Genomic DNA, 19,815 nt, shown 5'->3' on the forward strand with positions numbered 1-19,815 from the left:
TTAGACGGAAAGTGAAAGACAAAGTATCACGATAATGCCGCGTGATATAAATCAAGAGGTCGTCGAACAATGTACTTTGTTGTCTGAGGCTTAATAAATTCATATCGCATTGTTAATTGAACTTATTCCAATCAGACACTGATATAATGCAGTGTCACTGCAGGGTCAAGTTTGTCTCGATTGTCATTTTAATTATCTTTGCTAATTTACACTGTTTAAGGACAAACACAGACTCATTGATAATTAGAGTTTAAAAATGAATACCTGCGCATATTGCTCTCTAATTAAAATAGATATTTTGGATGTTGACTATTACGTGTTGCATTTCTGTTATATATAGTAAACTCTAATAATCCTATTTATGAATATCGGTGTTTCTAAATCGAACTTGAAGCAAACATTTAAGTAATTCCGAGAGAAATTCATGATACATTAGTTTTATAATATATTTCATCTTATAATATTTATTGCTCTTCTATTCGTACCTTTGCATTTAATATATAGCCCCAAGAACAAATTTAAAAAATATCTATCATACAATTTGTTATATTTCAGCGCTTAAGAATAAACTATGCAAATCAGTTATTTAAAAATTGAATACCTCTATTACATTTCAAGATTCATGAATTATGATATTGCGCAAAGCACTTTTAATACAAAATTAATAAAGCCTTTTAAAATCTAAAATTAATTTATGAGTCAAGATTTGTCCTGAATAAATATAATTTAATTTCAACAATTTAAATAAATATTATATTTTATATCGAACTAACTTTTTTAGTTTAGTTATTATATCTTATATCGAACTAACTGCATAAAAATTTATGAAAATGAAAATTCTAATTTTATTAACTTTCGACGTAGTTAATTCATATTCCTTCTTAATGATTGTATGAGTAAAATGTATTTCCAACGTTATACAATGGTCGTGCATTAATCGATTCGTCTGCAAATTGTATTGTGCTAGAATGACGAAAATAACGTAATGTAGCGTTATGCTTTATCGGCGATCCGTTAACAAATTAATGCGCCGTGCGATCCTCCTCTCTCACCGCTACCAGAGAATCGCCATTCCGGTTTCGATTTAATAAGTCGTCCCGGTATATATGCATTAAAATCCCTAATTCTTATTCATCCGCCTCTCGGTGGATCTCCACTATTCGGGATCTCGCAACAAACCGACGATTGTTTCTTCTAGATCGGTCGGCGGTTGATGATATGTTACGCAGAGAAGAGGGTTGCGGGCTCGGGGGAGGGAAGGGGGTGGAGTAGGAAATCGGATCGCATGTCTACCACGAATCTTTCCGCCATCTTGCGGGAATTCTTTCCACGGCAGCGAGCGACGAGCGGCGAAAACCGAGCTCTGCGATTACATTCCCTTATAAATATGCAAATATGGCGGCACGGTGTGCACGGTGTGCACGGCGTCGAGGAGGAAGGGTAAGGAGAGTCCGGGACGAAAGTAGAGGAAAGAGAAAGAAAGAGGGTAAGAGAGAGAGGGGAACCCGGGGGGTCCTGGGGCCCTCTCTCTCTGTGGGTAGGGGAAGAAGGCGATGGCAAAAAGGAGAGAGAGTCTTTCTTTCTCTCTCTCTTTCTCTCTCTCTCTCTTCGCAAAAATAGAGAGTCTCGCGGTAATAATTATTGATTAGGTATTCGTGACCGACTCGACCATTGCTAGAACCGATACGGTGCATAAGGCGGGCTGTGCATAAGTGCACCCGGCTCCCCGATCTCCGTTTTTCCCCCCTTCGCTTCCACCCCCTCCTCTCTCTCTCTCTTCTCTATCTCCCATCCCTCTCAACCGTGCTCTCCCTCGTTTATTATCCCTCCTTGCTCTCACCCACACCCGGGTCTCCGGTCTTCACGTGTCGTGTCCGTACGACCGCGATGGAGATGTCTCGGGGGATTTATCGGCCCGTGCTCGCGCCGTAAACGAACGAAATCTCCATTCTTGGATAACGCGCCTCTCTCACCGCCGCCGTCTTATCGCGCGCCCGAGGATGCGCGCGGTGAAAGTTACCGCGAGGAAAGGAAGCTTAAGAACGGCGGTGGCTGGCTGGCTGGCTGCCTGGCTGGCTGGCTGGCTGGCTGGCTGGCTGGTCGAATGACGTTGCCGGGAGATGCTTACTTTTATACATCCCGCGGCCACAAAAAGTTTATTTCCCTACGTGTCCCACGACTCGGCAGACACTGCCTGCACAATGCGCGAGACTGCTAACTTTCTTATATCTTGTTTATGTCGCGCGTCTCTGCGGGAAGGTGACGAGAAGATATCACTTGTTTAGAATTTCCGAACGGTGTTGTGATCGTAATTGTCTAATAGGTAATAGAATAAAGGAAACGTCGCCTCAAAATTAGCTTCTATTTAAAAGCCTGTTGGACTCCTTTTTTGAAAATATAACGATAAATTATTCGACAAAGATTATATTTCATAGAAATTTCTAATTTCATAAAATTCTGTACACTTTAAATTTTTATGTAATCTGATTTCACTAATAAAAACTACTTTACGAACTTACGTTTGAAAAACTACTATATATGTATATATATATTCCGACTAATAACATTTTAAACATTGAAATAATTAGATAGAATTTCATTATCGTTATTAAATATATAAATATGAGAAATTTGCGAGATCTCTGAAATATTTGAACCTCTGATCGTATTATACGTCGGTTCGAATATTCAAATATCTGGGGAGTTTATCGATGAGATCGACGTCGGGGAATTAGAGAGAGCGATTGGATCGCCAAAGATCGGCTACCGCGCTACCGACAATGCATCGATGCGCATCCAGGACGACCCGGAGGTAAGAATAATAAAATCGGCCGAGTAAAGACTGGTAGCCGGAGTCCAGGCGGGCCCTTATCCGAAACCCAGAATTATCAAAATTACCGACGCGGCGTAAGGGCAAGGAGGCGCGCAAACGGCGCATTATGATCGGGCGTGTTTCTGCGCGAAATCGTCTTCCTTCCTAGAATCAAAATGCGCGGCGTCGATACGCTTCGCGTGATTTCTTTAGTAGAGAGATAAGTATACGTAGCGCGAGAGCTGCGTATATATGTGCTGGTTCTCCAAACGCTGCTATTATTATTTAATTATACACGACTGTCGTACATATATAATTTTTACTTAGCGCTCCTAATAATTTCTTTAATTCCGCGATTCTCTCTCTATCCTCTATATCATTGACGGATCCTTGGAGCTTATATAAGCATATCAAAACTATTGCTTTTAACGGAAGTCACACACAAGTACTAGAAACGTACCCGCAATATTTTTAATCACATATTCTCTTAAATATCTCTTCCTGTCTTATTTTATATAATCAGGGTGTATACTCACTCCCTGGAAAAATTTAGAAAAATTCTCAAAGAAATTACGAAATTCTTAGGAAATTTTTTTTTGTATCTAGAGAAATTAAGGAATTCGCATGGAAAGCAATTCTCTTTTGAGACACAAGAAAGTTTTAAAAAATTCCTTCCTTGATCATTTTACTCTCTTATACTGTAAATTATAAATATATATCTGTCTCTGTTTATAATTCATGTCTTAGCGAAATATTGAATATGCAGTACATGTTTTTTATTTTAACATTTAGCGATAAAAGATGAAAATTAAAAGTTAAAAACTGTCCCTTTGTATGAGTGAAAAGCATTAGAGAACGTGTATAATAAAAGAATTTAGTTTAGAAAATTGCATGCAAAATCTTTATAATATTCTCTTTACCTGGAATTTTGAACAAAAATACCTGAAAGATCAGGGAATTTTCAAGGAATTTTTTTACAAAATTTAAATATACACCTTAAATATAATCTTCATAATTATCGCCTGAACTCTAAGTTTCGAAGCATCTGGTTTTTCAAAATTCAGGCTGCTCTAAAATTCAAAGGGCTCGATTTCCCGGCCCAATTTCGCGATCCACCAAATCTCCCTCCTCATTCCATATTGAACATCCCGTAAAGGAATGCACGGGGGAAGAGGCGCTGCTGTGTGCACGCAGCATTATCATTCACCCTGCCCATTATCCATCCACCGGCACCATCGACGAGCCAACCCTTAGTCCTCGGCAGTATCCTCCTACCTCGTATTCGGCGAGATGGAAATTTAGCGGAATCATTCGCGATTTACGACGGGGCGAACGGTGCCGCCACCCGCGCACTTACTTCGGTTTATACGCGAGCAAGATGAACAGCGTTATCTGCCGGTCCCTCGACAATGACATAACAGACACTGCAGCGTATGTATCCGCGAACGAGCGAGAGAAGGGAAGGGCGAGAGCGAGCGAACGAGAACGACGGTGCCATATTTCGAAATGGCCCTGTAATAATAATGATCGTTATTATTAACGTAACGCTGTATCTACTGTGACGTTATAATAATATAATGATCACCGTCGCAATATAATTATATAGGATGTTCCACGCACACCGCTGTTCCTGAAACGGATAACGCTTGCTGGAAATGATTGCGCGTATACATACATGTATATGCCCATATATATCTATATGTATATCTATGCGCGCGTAGGGCTATCGATCATTCTCCATCCTGGATTCGGTCGATGCGTAACGACTGTACTGACGAACAGCAGGAGAGAGAGAGAGAGAGAGAGAGAGAGAGAACGAAAGAGAGAGAAACAGATTCGAGGCAGCTTTTAGTAGTAATCAAAAATTGTCCAAAATTTTAATGGCTCTGAGCAAAATTTTTCAATTCTGTCAATTTATTTTTTATCAATGTATAGAATTACTATCATTATTCAAATTTAATACATATAGAAATTCTTTCTATTTTTATACATGTAATGTGTATGTGTATGTACAAGTATAAAGAAAGAGAGAGAGGGAGAGAGAGAGAGAAATTTTATATGCATTAAACGTTTAAAATTTTGAATAATTGTAATAGTTACATATTAAAATTTTAGAATGAAATTTTAAATAATTTAAAACTTTAGAATGACTAAATAGTATATTTCATAAAATATGAAATATACTATTTAGAATAAGTTGTCCAAAGTAGCGTCATATATACATCTTTTGTATATCTTTTTAATTATTATTTATCATATTACTATCTCTCTCACTTTTTTTCTCTTTTATACTGTAAACTTTACATTTTCACTCAGAGTTGCTGAGAAAGGATTTCATCTTAGAGGATAATAAATATTTTTTCTTTCCTTTCTTTCATGGTTTAAATAACAGTGTATCGTTTTTTTTTTTTTTTTTTTTGGCTACGATAAAATACGCATACTACATTCCAACGTATTCTCACTTGGTCGAGATCTTCGCTCGGCAAAGTACCGGCGAGATGGACTTGATATTCGGCGAGAAATTTGAATATTTCCGCGGAGCGTGAGAATCGATCGCGCGCGCTTACACGCATATCACGTAGTGATAATCGACGCGGGCAGGGCCGGTTAGGAACAAGTCCGCGTACTTACCCGTAGAATAACAGACGCGGATGAGCGTTCTCTCATAACACTCGCCGCGCGAATATTATCGCTCGCCCTCGACGCGGCCGCGCGATCGGCTCTACGCGCGCGAACTTTGCCGGCAACAAATAACTCGCCGCTCTCGGAGCGGTTTCGACGTGGCCGCGATCTGCCGCGCCGTCGCACCCCGCCGGATCGCTCGAATTATCTGAAATTACAACAGTTGCTCGTGGAGCAATAACAATCGCGATGGGAGCACACTTGGAGACGAGGGCAGCGCGTCGGACGGACAGCGGCTTTTTTTTTCCGCTCGGACTGTCGGTCGTTAATAAGAAAAGCAACGAAAGAAGCGAATCGACAAAATTAGCGTCCAGCATTCGTCGTTCTTTAAAAAATTATTAATGTAATATTTAAATTCATTTAAATTATAAACAACAGAAAAAGTCATTAATGAAAATTAATACTATTTTTATCACTCGGACCGCTAATAAAAGAAGCAACGAAGGGAGCGAATGGACAAAGCTGACGTACAACATTCGTCATTCTTTAAAAAATTATGAATATAATATTTAAATTCATTTAAATTATAAATAACAGAAATTATATACGAGTCAAAAATGAAAATTAATACGATTTTTTTTCGCTCCGACCGTCGATCGTTAATAAGAAAAGCAACGAAAGAAACGAATGGACAAAATTAGCGTCCAGCATTCGTCGTTGTTTAAAAAATTATTAATATAATATTTAAATTAATTTAAATTATAAATAACAGAAAAAGTCATTAATGAAAATTAAGACGATTTTTTTTCGCTCGGACTGTCAATCGTTAATGAGAAAAGCAACGAAAGAAGCGAATGGACAAAGTTAGCGTACAGCATTCGTCATTCTTTAAAAAAATTATTAGTATAATATTTAAATTTATTTAAATTATAAATAATAGAAATTATATATAAGTAAAAAATGAAAATTAATACTATTTTATCACAAATAGCAAAATAGATAACAGTAATATAATGATAATAAATATTGAAATAATAGTAATATAATGATAATAAATATAATGAATAGTAATATAATAGGTAATTAAAAACAGTAAATAACAATAATGGATAATTATAATAGATTAAAATTTATTACAATATAGCTATTATAATAGATTAAAGTAATAATAATAATAAAATAATACGATAAAATGTGATAAATTATTTTCTTAATAATTTGTCACAGAGATAAATGATTATTAGTAAGAAAATATATTTTCCGTTTAAATTCAAGATATTCCTAAAAAATTTGAAACATATGATCACTATGGACGTAGTCCCTGAAGTCTCACCCACTGACACGTTCAATTATCGCATTGTGTTAACCAGACTCGAGTTTGGCAGCCTCAATATTGCTACTTGATTTCGACGTATTGCTGTCGCGCCCATTTTTCGCCTCCTTTCTTCTTCTGTATACATATGTACATAATGTAAAGAGGCCAAATGTGTAAATTATTGTAACCGCACGGTTTCACCGAATAAACTGTAAAGTGCGTCCTCCCTCCCCGGCCACTTTGCTGCGAAGCCGTTTATTTTATTACATACTTCGTGGCTGTATGCGAAGCACAAACACAACGGTAAATCACACGTATCGCCGGGACGGCTGTTAAATTTAATTTACGCGCGTATTTGTGCATACGACTTTATATTTCCCATTAGCGGGATAAACTGACCTAATTCGCGCGAACCTTGTCGTACATCTTTATACGAGCATGCGTGTATGTATGTAACGTGTATGTACATGTGTGCTCATCTGGTAAAAAACAAGAAGGTAAGAAAAAAAAGATAAAAAAAAGAAGATATATATGCGAAGTCTGTCCTCCAAAAAATATTAACAGAAGGCCGCAAATTATATGACAGTAGATATAAATGCTCAGCTTGAAAAAACATTTTGAATGGTGCAAAAAAATATGGACTATTATATTTTCTAAAAGAAATCTTTTAGAAAAGACGACGAGAACAGATTTATGATTGGCATGGACTCCTTAAAATATTGATTAAGAATGATATAAACCGAGATTTTTCCTATATGTATACTTTTGCGAAAAGATTCTTACCTCCATAAAAATGTTTGCGCTACGCCACTCTTTATTCTAATTCGCGTCGAGTTTTCGCTCGAGAAAGATCGAAACGATCGAAGATGTCGCGCTATCTTTACGATTTCTGAATTGAGCGCGTCTCATCGCCGAATCGCTGACTAAAAAGAAAACGCGCGCGTTTCCCTAGATTTTAGGGCTGTAAATTTTATCGGGACCACGCGTTCCGATAAGCCGAACGACGCTATATACTTGTAAAGCGATTTTAGATAACACGCAAGTATCGAGCCGCAACAGTAATGGTCGCGAATACGACCGCGATTGTTGCATAATCACGTTGTGAAATATTACATTGATAGTTTTATTTACGAGCGCTTTTCGAGCGACGGATAAACGTCAAACATGCGTGTCAACATTCGTCTAACTTGAGAAAACACGCGTACCGAGGATGCCCGTTTATAATACACGCATTAATTCTTAATCCAATAAGTTGTTGAGATAAAACACTAATTTTATAAAACATTCAATTGTACAGAAAAAAAAATTTGTTAAAAGCGGTAATAACAACAATGACTATAATTGTATGTAATATATTAGTATTAAAATAATAATAAAATGATATAATTAATATGATAAAAAATGATAAACTATTTTACAAGTAATTAAAAACAATAAATAACAATAACAGCTAATAAATAATGGCTAAAGTTTTTATCTTGCATTTTTTTCGAGATTATAATTTTTCACAGATCTTTGAATTCACATTTCCTTCGCCAGATGCAGATTTAATTTAAGGGGAATCAATCATTTTTTACCATTTATTATTTTCACGTTTCCCATCGCAATCGTAATTAAACGCATGCGTAATTGCGTTTCGCACAATCGCGTCTCCTATCGAAACACAAACTTCTGTTGGTCCCTCGTAAAAAAAAAAAAAAAAAAAAAAAAAAGTACGTCAACTCACTACGTCAATTAGCCACCAATCAAAGATTCCAAAGGTGGTTAAAGAGCGCGGGTAGGACGGGTGTGCAAAGTGCCAGGTAATTAGTTTACATCGTGCGACTCTCGCGCAAACCCCTGGCGCTGCTTGTCGATTAAATGCCGCCGCCGGTAGCCGTCGTTGTCGCGTGCACGTGCGCGATTAGACGCAGCTCGATCGACCTAACCGCGTTTCCTAGCCTTTGCCCTGCCGATAGAAATTGGCAGGTTAAACGTTGACAAAAGCAACGGCCCCCGGGATTGTTGAATCAACGCGAACGCCTCCGAATAATGGCGGCTCCCTCTGGTATCGGCCGACTGTCGCCATCTAATCGAGAAAATCTAACGATAGATCAATTGCAATATTTGGAAGTTTCTGACTTTTTAATCGTTTTATTTTACAGAATCATCATCCATGTATGCGGAAAGGGATTAACAACGATTAAAGTGCCGTTTAAAAGAGCGACAACCGAAAGAGTCGTCGGAGAAGGTAAGATCCTATCTCTTCTTTTTCCCTCTTTCTCTTTTTGAAATAACAGTCGGCTCCAAAGTTTCTGCGAGTCGTAATACGCGAGAGAGCCCACGGAAGGAAAACAGGACGTTTTATTTTCACGCATGAACGACCGGCTTTGCGTGTCATTTTCTCACTCTCCGGGAAGAAGGCGACTTTTGCGCGCGCGAATGCCATGACTTCTCGTTCTTTACATCCACCGTGAAATTGACTTCAAAGAGTCTCGGGACGATGTGGAAGGTCCATCATTTTCCACCCCTCGCGGAAGCCGAGACGCGTGCATATACAAGGTGTCCGCAGCGTTGCGTGTGTCTTAAAATGCTCTTAAAAGTGAATCTATTATACTATTTATATTTCTATTATCGTACAGTGTATTTTTGCATTTTATTTTTTCGAGATTGATATTAAAAGTCGGCTATTAAATGACAAATTTATTAATTATGCAATTCTAAAAACACGAAAAATTGAAAAATAAGAGTTAATAATCACGCGGTAAATTAAAGATATATAATTTAATAATGTAGCATTAATATCTTATTGTATATATTATAAGAAACAATCACAATATATATAAAGATATTTTATGAGATGTAACAACCTGGCCTCGTAAAATTTTTTACTGTATAATATTATGTTTTTTCTAGTTTATATATCTTTTTGTATAGGCTACACTTTGATATTTTATATATATATAATACATAAAATATATTGCTACACAAAATAGGGGTGAAATAATATCAAAGTGTAGCGCAAAGGGACATATAAACTAAAAAAAAAAAAAAAAAAAAAAACATAAAATTGTAGAGTAAAGAATTTTACGAGGCCAGCTTGTTATGTCTCGTAAAATACCTTTATACGACGGTACCTTAGCGCCGCGTTGCCTGGGGCACCCTGTATAACGCATATATATTCATATATGTATACATATAGAAAAGGGTGCGAACGAACGAGCGGGATGGGCGGGGCTGCAGATGCATTGCCGCGTGCATGCCGGGCTTTCTAATCAGGCATAGTACTTCTCGGAACGCATCCGCCTATATTCAATCAGTCGGGTTATAAATTTTCCTAGTGGAAACGTCGAATACACATCCGTCCGGTTCGGCGAACGATCTCTCGCATGACACGCGGCCATACTTACACAAACGTACACCCGATTTTTTTTCACGTAACTTGCGACTTGTGCGTAAAGCGACGACGGTGCACAATCTCGTCGCGCCCAATCGCCGCAAAAAAGATACGGACGATCGCGGTAATCGGCGTGCGAGTAATGATACACCTGGCCACGATCCTCGATCCCAAGAAGTGTATATTATGGGGAAATACACCAAGATTCCTATAATTTGTGTTTGTCCTGTCGCCGAACCGATGCAATGTCTCGCTTCTGCGTCAAGGCTGCGTTCCTTTAAAAGTCGACACGTACAAACGGCACACACTGTATAAGTATACCGTATATATGTACGGGCACGTAACGCACAACATTCAATGGATGCGTGTCTGTCTATTCATTGGATTTTGGAATTTCACGCAAGAGGCTCGCATTTTTAAATATTTGTTAATATTAGTGCCGTTACTCGCGCGAAGACGTTTCACGCGAATGTATATAGTTGTGAATAAATTATGTAAATTACGTAAAAAAAAAAAAAACAAAAAAAAAAAAAAAAAATAGAATCATGTTATTATATATATCGTTCGTGTAAGATGGAGAACTTTGTTTTCTAAGGCACGAAAACATTAAGGCTGTGGAACGAATTTAATTTTTCTTTTGTTATAATGTGTGTAGGAGATCCGGAGAATTATGATCTTTATGCTAAGCATAAACATATTGTTCCGAGCCTCACACGGTTTTTCCCTCATGTGGCTCATCACGTTACTCTTGCTCGGGGCCCTTCATTTCATTCCACACTTTCCGAGTAATTACTGAATGACAATTGAAGGGAATTACGGCTGTTTCATCCACGGGAAAGGCGGGGCGATACGATCGAATTGTAAGACGCGCGCAGCGTTACTATTTACGCACACACACACACATACACACACACACACACAACCACACACACACATACACATACATATACATACGCGTGCACCCACACGACGCCGCACTGTGTACATAATATTTCTGCGCCGCGAGCGAAATACGTGGAACTGGCTGCATTATTCAGCGACAGTCAAAGCTTAGTTACGTGCATTATGATTGCATAACTGTAAAACGGTTGCGCGCGCGCGCGCGATTCTTGGGCGAAAAATTCGCGGCGTAAAGAACGAGGTCGGGGAGGTAGAGTAGGTTTAATTAAATTCTACGGGCGGACGAACGATTTAAAAAGCCACCGGCTCGTAGATATAACTCGCCGCAAAAGTACGATGCAAGGGCCAGCGTACTTATATAAAAGGGCGACTGCAGTTGCTTGCAACGCGCGCTGCAACCGCGTCTCCTCCGTTGGCGAAGCGAGCGCGGCTCGTTTTCCACCCTTATTGTTAGTTATAACCGCCTATGACGTTCCCATGGCATAAACAAAGCGCAACCGCCAATTCCGAAGATGAAATATTATAAGTAATAACATATATCTATACCGGGGCAGGAGCAGAGCCGAGCTCTCTTTCTCTCTCTCTTTCTCTCCCCGGCCTCTCACGCCGCCTTCGAGACGAGAACGGGATAATAACATGGCACTAAACTATACCAAGGGGCCCCGATACCGTACCTATATGTAATTGTATAATTATTATTAATGATATCGAGTCTCTCTTACCGCGCGGCTTAAACGCGCCGAAGAGATATCCGATCGAACGACGCTTATACTTACTTACGGCTAACTTATACCCGTGTATTTCCTCGCGCCTGTTTCCTTTCTCTCTCTCTCTTTCCTTCTCTGCGTTTCCTTTTCTCGTATGCGTGCTCCAAATGGCGGTTGTCAACCTCTTTGATTCCCGAAGAACCAAAGCCGACTAGTGTGTCAATTATCGTTTTGTTCTGGCTTGAAAAGAGTTGAGTGAACGAATATCGCTTTGCGAAAAAATCAGTGTAACGCAAAGAAATGATTTGACCATGCGTCGTAGTGATTGTTGTTTTGGACAATTGTAATACAATTACAAAATAATTGCAATATATTCAAGAGACTCTAGTACCTAATTGATTGAAAAAGAGAATTTAAGTTTAAAATAAGCATAAGAGTTCTGAAAAACAAAAACTTCAGTTTTTACCTTCACAAACAAAGTTGTATACATATTGACAGAAAGAGATTTTTTAAAGCAGCGGACAGAATTAATCAAGTTTTAACGAACATTTCGATCAAACAAATGAGAATTCGTGGGGCAAGCTGTCCTCTCAAGATATCTTGGACTGACAACCATTGAAGCCTGGCGAGCCGCGAAGACGTCCAGTAATTCGCCGTGTTATTTATTGCGTTGATGGTAATTTTTCGATCGAGGCAGGCGGTCGATCTATCGGACGATGATAAATAGCTCGTTGCAAGTTCGGGCTGAGAGAAACGGCTAATACGAAGCAGAGAATCGAAACGCTTAAACGGAACGCAGGAACGTGTGATTCTTTGTGTCGCAAACTTATTCTCTCTCGCAGAGAGTTCACTCTTATGTAAGGCTGTCGTTTTATTTTTAAGAATAGTCTCCGTTTCCGGTGTAAAAAGGAGTATCGGTCAAATCTACAAACCAGTGTCAAATCAATATCGTCCAAATCCGCTCTGCGTAGAAGAACTTATGTAATCCATGGCGAGTCTATATCGGTTTCACATCGGTTCTTGATTCTTCTCGGTTTGCATGGATTTTTTGGAAAGATAATTATTTCTTTAAAGGCAAAATGTAATTTAGCTCTATCTTCATCGTATATATAAATATAAATATTTATCATAAGAAAGTCAATCGATTTGAGCGCATCATTCGAAAGCTCTCGCAAGCGGTTTTAGGCGATCGGCCAAAGTATTGATAACGACTTGGTAACACGCTTAGCCACACGATTGAAGAGAAGAGAGGAATTAATTCTCGCTTTGTAATGGCAAACATTACCTGGACGTTACGTGTCGTGCGCGCAAGGAGGAGGACGAAAGATGAGGTAGAGATGATAAAGCGCGGTGGGCGAGGGAGATGAAAAAGAAGGAGAGGAAAGAAGAAGAAGAAGAAGAAGTCGGACGCGCGGAATATTAAGAGCTCATTAACATAAGGGGACAGGAGCGTGCGTGTCCTCCGCGATCGTGACGACGTTATCGATTGTCGTCCTAGGTACGAGCACGTAGCGCGTACAAACGCACCCACGAACCCGACAATGAGGTGGACGAGGTTAAAGACACGCGTCGTGTAATGACTGGGTGGTAGGGGAAGAACGTTAGCGAGGATAAAGAGCCTCGCGCGTGGAAAAGAATGGGCAAGAAAGGATGACGACGACGGGGAAACAGAGGAGGGGGGGGGGGCAAACGAGAGGGGGAGGGGGAGGGGGGCGCGACACGAGAAGTCGCGGCATTGTCAACCGCGGGGCCTATACGGCGCGTTACTGGTAACCGTAACTGTACACCTGCATTCCGATCTTCTGAATAATACCGGAATAATACTCTGTGGAAAGAAAAAAGAAAAAAAAAAAAAAAAAAAGAAGGTACGGGCGTACACCTTGGGCGGCCGAGGCCACGAGGAGAGCGTCGGTCGGCGTTTTCACGCGTTTACTCGGCCGTACGTGTTTCTCTTTCATAGTCTCCATGAATCTTTTGAATGGAATTTAAGAATAATATTAGCGTGGCTAAAATTATTCGTGTGACAAAATTAAAAAGTCAAGATGGCGTCTATACATATTAAAGGTTTTATGCATTCTAAAATTATTTAATATTTTACTTTAATAAAAAAATTTATTAAAGTAAAATATAAAATTATTTGAACTTCTTCTGTCAGAAGAAATGTTTAAAATATAGAAAAATTTTAAATAAAATAAAGATCGTAAGTATAAATGTATTTTAGCAATCTTAAATTAATTAACAATATTAAATTGTTTAATATCTCCAACTTTAAAAGCCATCATTTCATTCAGCAATTATTAATCTATCATGGATCGATGGATTCACGAGTCACGATTCCGCGGCAGAAACGCGTTCACGTTGTCCGAGTTCCCATCACTTAGAAGACGGACGGTAGTTCGTCTCCGCGGCTCACGTACTCAAGGTAGAAGGAAGGCCCGCTCTCCCGCGCGCGCGAGAGAGAGAGAAATACCATAGCTGCATTACGTGGCGATGGCTTTCCATGGCATTCGACTAATTTCAGGCTCGAAACGTTCCATTAAAGATTCAGCATGTAATTGCGTACGATCGTAGGAGATCGCCCCTTGGTCCTCATCCGTCCCATCCGTCTCCTCTGTTTCCTCCTTCTCTTTTCTTCTCCTTCTCCTCCATCTCTTCTTTCTCTTTCTTTCTTAGTCTCTCTTTCTCTCTCTCTCTCTTTCGTCCCCAAGTCAGACGTGCCGGAGTACTCGAGGAATTATCATCGAACCGAATGATCGCGCGTAACCGTCGTACGTGAGGCAATCAGAGAATCGCGCGGCGGAAAATCTGCCCTAATGATCCCTCGGCTCACCCCGGCCCGGTGGTCCATCCGCCCCGATCTGTCACTGAGAGTTGTTGTTTTAATCCTACGCCGCATGCTTGGGTTTCGCATTACTCGTATCTAAACGCTAAACGCATTATGGAATCAGGATGAGTGGTGTACCAGAACGGGATGAATAGTATACTTTGCAGTTGATTCATGTTCTGCTCGACCAAACTATTATACCTCTATTAAATACAGAAAGGAGGATGTAATTGCGAATTTTATAAAACGTGAAATAATGTCTTTCAATTCTAATGATTATTATCGTACATATAAAATGTTGGAAAATATTTTATTGTCTTTAATTTGTACTTTAGTTAATTATTTTATTAAGATTTATATTGAGAGAAAGAGAGAGAGAGAGAAAGAGAGTAACATTTACATTATATTATTGATTTTATTAAATAAGATGTTTTCCACATATTGCGCTTTATTAATTTTCACTCACACATTGCGGGACTTAAATTATTACAACAACGTGTAGTAATTTAAGCGATGAAAATCCGTCGAGATTTCTGCCGCTTTAGCGATTTCGAGCGAACGTTCCCTCCGCGCTCGCGGGGAGGATCTCCCCGAAGTAGACGAGAAAGCGACTTTCCGAAATTCGAAATTCTCGACGAGAGCCGAGCGATAAAGCGGACCGTTTCCAGCGGGCACTTAGATACCGCAATTTGCTAGATGGTCGCCCAGGGCGACCCATCCACTCCGGCAACCTTTGCTTTGTGTCTCCGGCGGACAGGACAGCAGGGGAATTCGATTTAACTACCACGTGTCCAGAGACGTCCCTTATACGTGTGCCCGTCTCTCTCGGTGTGTACCCTTCTAATCTATAGGGTGCGTGCGAATTTCAGAAACGAGCCGGATTCTCCCGAGACAATTCGTGCCGAGACGTAAAGATACGTTTACCCAACGCGAATCGCCGCCCTATGCAAATGCAGTCGGATGCATCATAACAAAATTAATTCTGATTCAGTTCAAGTTAGTCATTTTCGTCCAGCTCGGAGTGATCCATGGTTTCCTGAGATCGTAGTAGCCGTGGTGGCCGTGGCCAATTTCACGGCAGGCCACCCGGTACACCGTTTTGGTGCATGGACAAAGGACAGGTATGCATATGCACTGCGTCCCTCGTCTATCCGCCATGGAAATGCAATGTAATTTAATGCGGAACGTTTGACGTCGGTTTTCGATGTCTTTGCGTGGCCGCAACATATATATATATATATATATATATATATATATATATATATATATATATATATATATATATGAATATATATTCTCTCCGTGACATAAACGATAAAGAGGTTTCCATTCTCGGGACGGTTCCTCGTTCTTCACCTTATAGGCCTTATTTACGAAGGATAAAGACGGTCAAAATTATAGTTCAACTGAAAACACTGGAAATATAAACGACAATAAGTTTATTAGAACTTGAAAAATTTTCCTAAAAATATTATTATTAATAAATCATCGTTATTAATGACAATCGAAACCACGATCTTTCCTCTGTGGCAGATGCCACAATATTTCACGAAATGCGAGCAAAGGGGATTTTCGCGAGGATCAGTCATCGAGCGAATTACGAAGGACCCTCTCGAGTCCCTCTCTCGTTCGAGAGACGGGCGCGTCCCTCGAATCTCGATGCCCCGCCGATGAACTTATAAAATATCATTAATCTTCGACTTTCGGGACGGACGCAAACGTGTGTTTACGGCATCGCGCGCGTCCGTTTAGGCCTGATTTATCGCGGCGGATTATCGGAATACCAGAAATACCGTATCATTATCCCGCGCACATCTCGCGCTTCGTTCGCGCAAAATTTACAGCCGGAGTTTGCAGACTCTCTCTCTCTCTCTCTCTCTCTCTTTCATTCTCTCGATCGTGACGGATTATCCTCGATCCTGCGTACAGAGGTCGATCCGCCCTTATCTTATTTTTGCAATCCGCTTTGCTCGATGCGCTCCGAGATGCCGCGTTCTGAATATATATACATACACGTCTATTTATTCATTTTTCCTTGAGTCGTGCCTCCCTATTTCGCGTCATTTCCGCGTAAGCGCAAAAAAAGAGTTTCTTTCTCTACCTTTCCATTTTTTCTTCCTTTTTTTTTACTCGGTAATTAACCCTTTGCTCTCGTCCTCGTGCATTCGGACCGCATTTACTGCGGAACAACCAGTCGGCCAATTATTTCTGAAGGGCATTTAAATATTGCAGCTGGCTTCGCGGGCGGACGGCGAGCGCGCCGGCCCGGCAAATTTACGATTTCTATAAAATTTCTAAGGTTATTACGATGAAATTTTTACGGCCGCTCTTTTTAAAACATCTCTTTGTTTTCTGCGCGCGCGCGCGTGCATATGCGTATATGCAAGTTCGGTTCGCCGACGTTACCACATTCCACCGCGAAACATCAGAGAAGTTATGTGTACCAGGATGGAAGCAAGGAGAGAGAGAGGGATGAGGGGAATTTGGACAAACGTTAATTTGCAATTTTAATATCCCACTTTTTATTCCAATAAAGAGTCGGCCATACAAAGATTTAATGGAACGAAGGTTGCATTTAAATAAATCGGAGCGATGTTACATATCGTATGTATGTACAAGTAACATCGTGATTGTTTCATTATAAGTAACAATGCATTAAGCCTGACCCAGAATTCATGGGACTTTATTGAATTCGGTGAATGCGAAAGCGCGCAAATGTCGTTAATAAATAAAGAATATTTTTCATAAAATTTGCTTGTTCGCCATGTATAATTATTTATTAAATCTTTAATTTAGACACGCAACGAATGGTTAACTATCTAGTTATTCAATTATATCCTCAATTATTAAAGTTATAGGTATAAGTCTAATTATAAAGTTATCTAACTACAATTTATCTATTAGGCATGTTCAAGTGAAACGATTAAGGTCGTTGTTTCATAAAAGTCTCAGTCTCATTTGAATGTATCTAATAATTATATATGTTTTCTTAAAGATTAAAGTCTAATCTGTATAGAGTAAAATTAATTATTTTTTATATTATTCATGACTGTATCTTAAATTAATCAGCCTAGTATTTTCTCTCCGCGGAAGCGAGTGCTGAAAAGTTGGATTTTAATCATCCTGCAAGTGCGTACGCTTTTCGCTGTCGCGAATAATATTGGTGTTACGTTCGATCGATAGTCGAAGCATCTCGACTCGGAAATCGAGTCTGGTAGGCGCCAAGAGCGTAGTTCTTATCGCGATGCGAGGGACTCGATTAACCTCCTTACGTCATTTTCTGGACTGTCGCGCTTACAATAGTATATGGCTGTATTATTTATCGACTGTCATCCTTAATATATGAGGTAATACTATAACAAGAAATGATAAAAACTGCAACGCTTCGTCTCCGAGAATTAATAAGAAATGACGATTATGTAGGCCATCCGGCCACCCTCGCTATTGATATTATCAATTTTTAATGTCGAGATTTTTATTTTCCATCTATATTAATATTTAACCATTGGTAAAGATAAATTATTCTAAAAGTAACATTATGTAGGGTTTTGATTTTTAATCAATCATCAATATTTAAATAGAAAGGTGAATCTTTTTATTCGTATCATGATTTCGGCTTGTAAATTGGTTATCGATATTTAATATTATGTATTTATAAAACCAAGACTATAAATGTAAACGTTTTCTAATATTTTTATCTACAATATATTTCTAAGAAACTATATACATATATAAATAAGACAGAGAATTAAATATAATAATAAATCTTCCAATATATATATATATATATAGACAAAGGAATTTAAAGTTGTACCTTGAAATATGAAGAAGACTTTCGAGAATGGCGTAGGATAGATAAGTTTCGTCGATCACGAAATTCGGAACTCGGTTCTCTGAATGGGATTTCAGATTCGCGGCAGTGGTTTCCTCTCGACATGTTCTCCTCCTCCTTCATCCCTCTATACCGCGGTCGCCCTCAGTCTCTCAACCCTGCCTCGGTTACCTCTCGACGGGGTATGGGCCACCTTTTCCACGATGGGCGCACGGTGAGGGCGCACGTATCGATTCGTGGCCGCAGGTGAGAGACCGATGATTATATCGATCGAGTCTTAGTTCCACGGGCGGGCGAACTAACGGGGCGGGAAGTAATTTCGATATTCGGCGCTTCGGTACCCGGTAGCATGATCGGCGTAGCCCTTATACGCGGCTGTTTGGACGGTGGCGGCCTCGGGGCACTGATATTACCTACCTACCTACCCCCGTGATCAGCGCCTACGTCGAAATCACGGCGAGCGGGCGTGCGAGCGAGAACGAAAACGTGAGAGACGGAGAGAGGGAGCATTTTATTCCCGAAACATCGATGTCGAGGTCGACATTTTTTGCGTCTAGCCGGTAGTAAGTGCAGGGTGCGTGGACTCTTTATACGGCCGGCGAGAGACGAGAGAGGAGGAACGATGAACGCGAAGGGGGATAGAATCGGGCTACCTATCGAGAAATCGGGCCGACAAGTTTGAAATCGCGCAGAAAGGGGCAAAAACATCGGAAATTGCACGTTTCAAATGCAAATCCGCGCTTACCGTTCCCCACCTCCTCATTTCCTATCGCGGGCCCCCTTTTGGTGCTGAAGCACCGGATTCCCCCTCCTTCCCTCCCCCCCCCTTCATTCAACGCTTGATTCGATTTTTGGAATCTCCCAATCTTCAAGGTCGAGCCGCAGCCGAAAATAGACGTGCGCGAATTTCTCGAACACGACTTTTTTGCCACTTTATTATATGAATAAATAATTACCATCATAAAAGTAATAATAAATTCACGAAAATGAAGAAATAGTATTCTGCTTCATCTCTGTATCTATATATAGTTACAATTCATTATCGGAGTCATATATCTTGTCGAAAGAATAAATCTGAGAAAGGATCGAGCTCCTTTAATCCACGCATCACGATCAACAAGTCTGAAAATACAAGTCTAGATTACGCAACGATCACTAAATTCATCCTATTCACATGACGTCATTAACGTAACACAACTTTTTCCGCGGTATTCCATATTTTATTAAGCTACCGGCGTATGTAATATGAACGGAATTTTTGGCGAAACAGAATCAATCAGCGAAAGGGAGAGGGTGAGGAAGAATTGGTGAGAGTACAAATACGCACTTCGATGAGAAAAAAAAATTTATTTATATATATGCATATACATATGTATATACATACATATATTCGTTCAATCGCAGGCACGCTGAGAGAGAGCAGATAA

The 19,815-nt window shown here is 39.8% G+C and overlaps 1 protein-coding gene across 3 annotated transcripts in view; it reads left to right on the forward strand.

The window, feature by feature from the left end:
• Positions 1-19,815, forward strand: part of LOC140663397 (protein bric-a-brac 1) — a 377,385-nt gene that overhangs the window by 16,038 nt on the left and 341,532 nt on the right. For all 3 annotated transcript variants that reach the window (XM_072887507.1, XM_072887509.1, XM_072887508.1), the window contains exon 3: positions 8,894-8,979. The gene's annotated coding sequence lies outside the window, so the exon portion shown is untranslated. The remainder of the gene's footprint in view (positions 1-8,893; positions 8,980-19,815) is intronic.

The sequence above is a fragment of the Anoplolepis gracilipes genome, chromosome 3 (assembly GCF_047496725.1).
Source record: "Anoplolepis gracilipes chromosome 3, ASM4749672v1, whole genome shotgun sequence".
NCBI classification, from domain to species: Eukaryota; Metazoa; Arthropoda; class Insecta; order Hymenoptera; family Formicidae; genus Anoplolepis; species Anoplolepis gracilipes.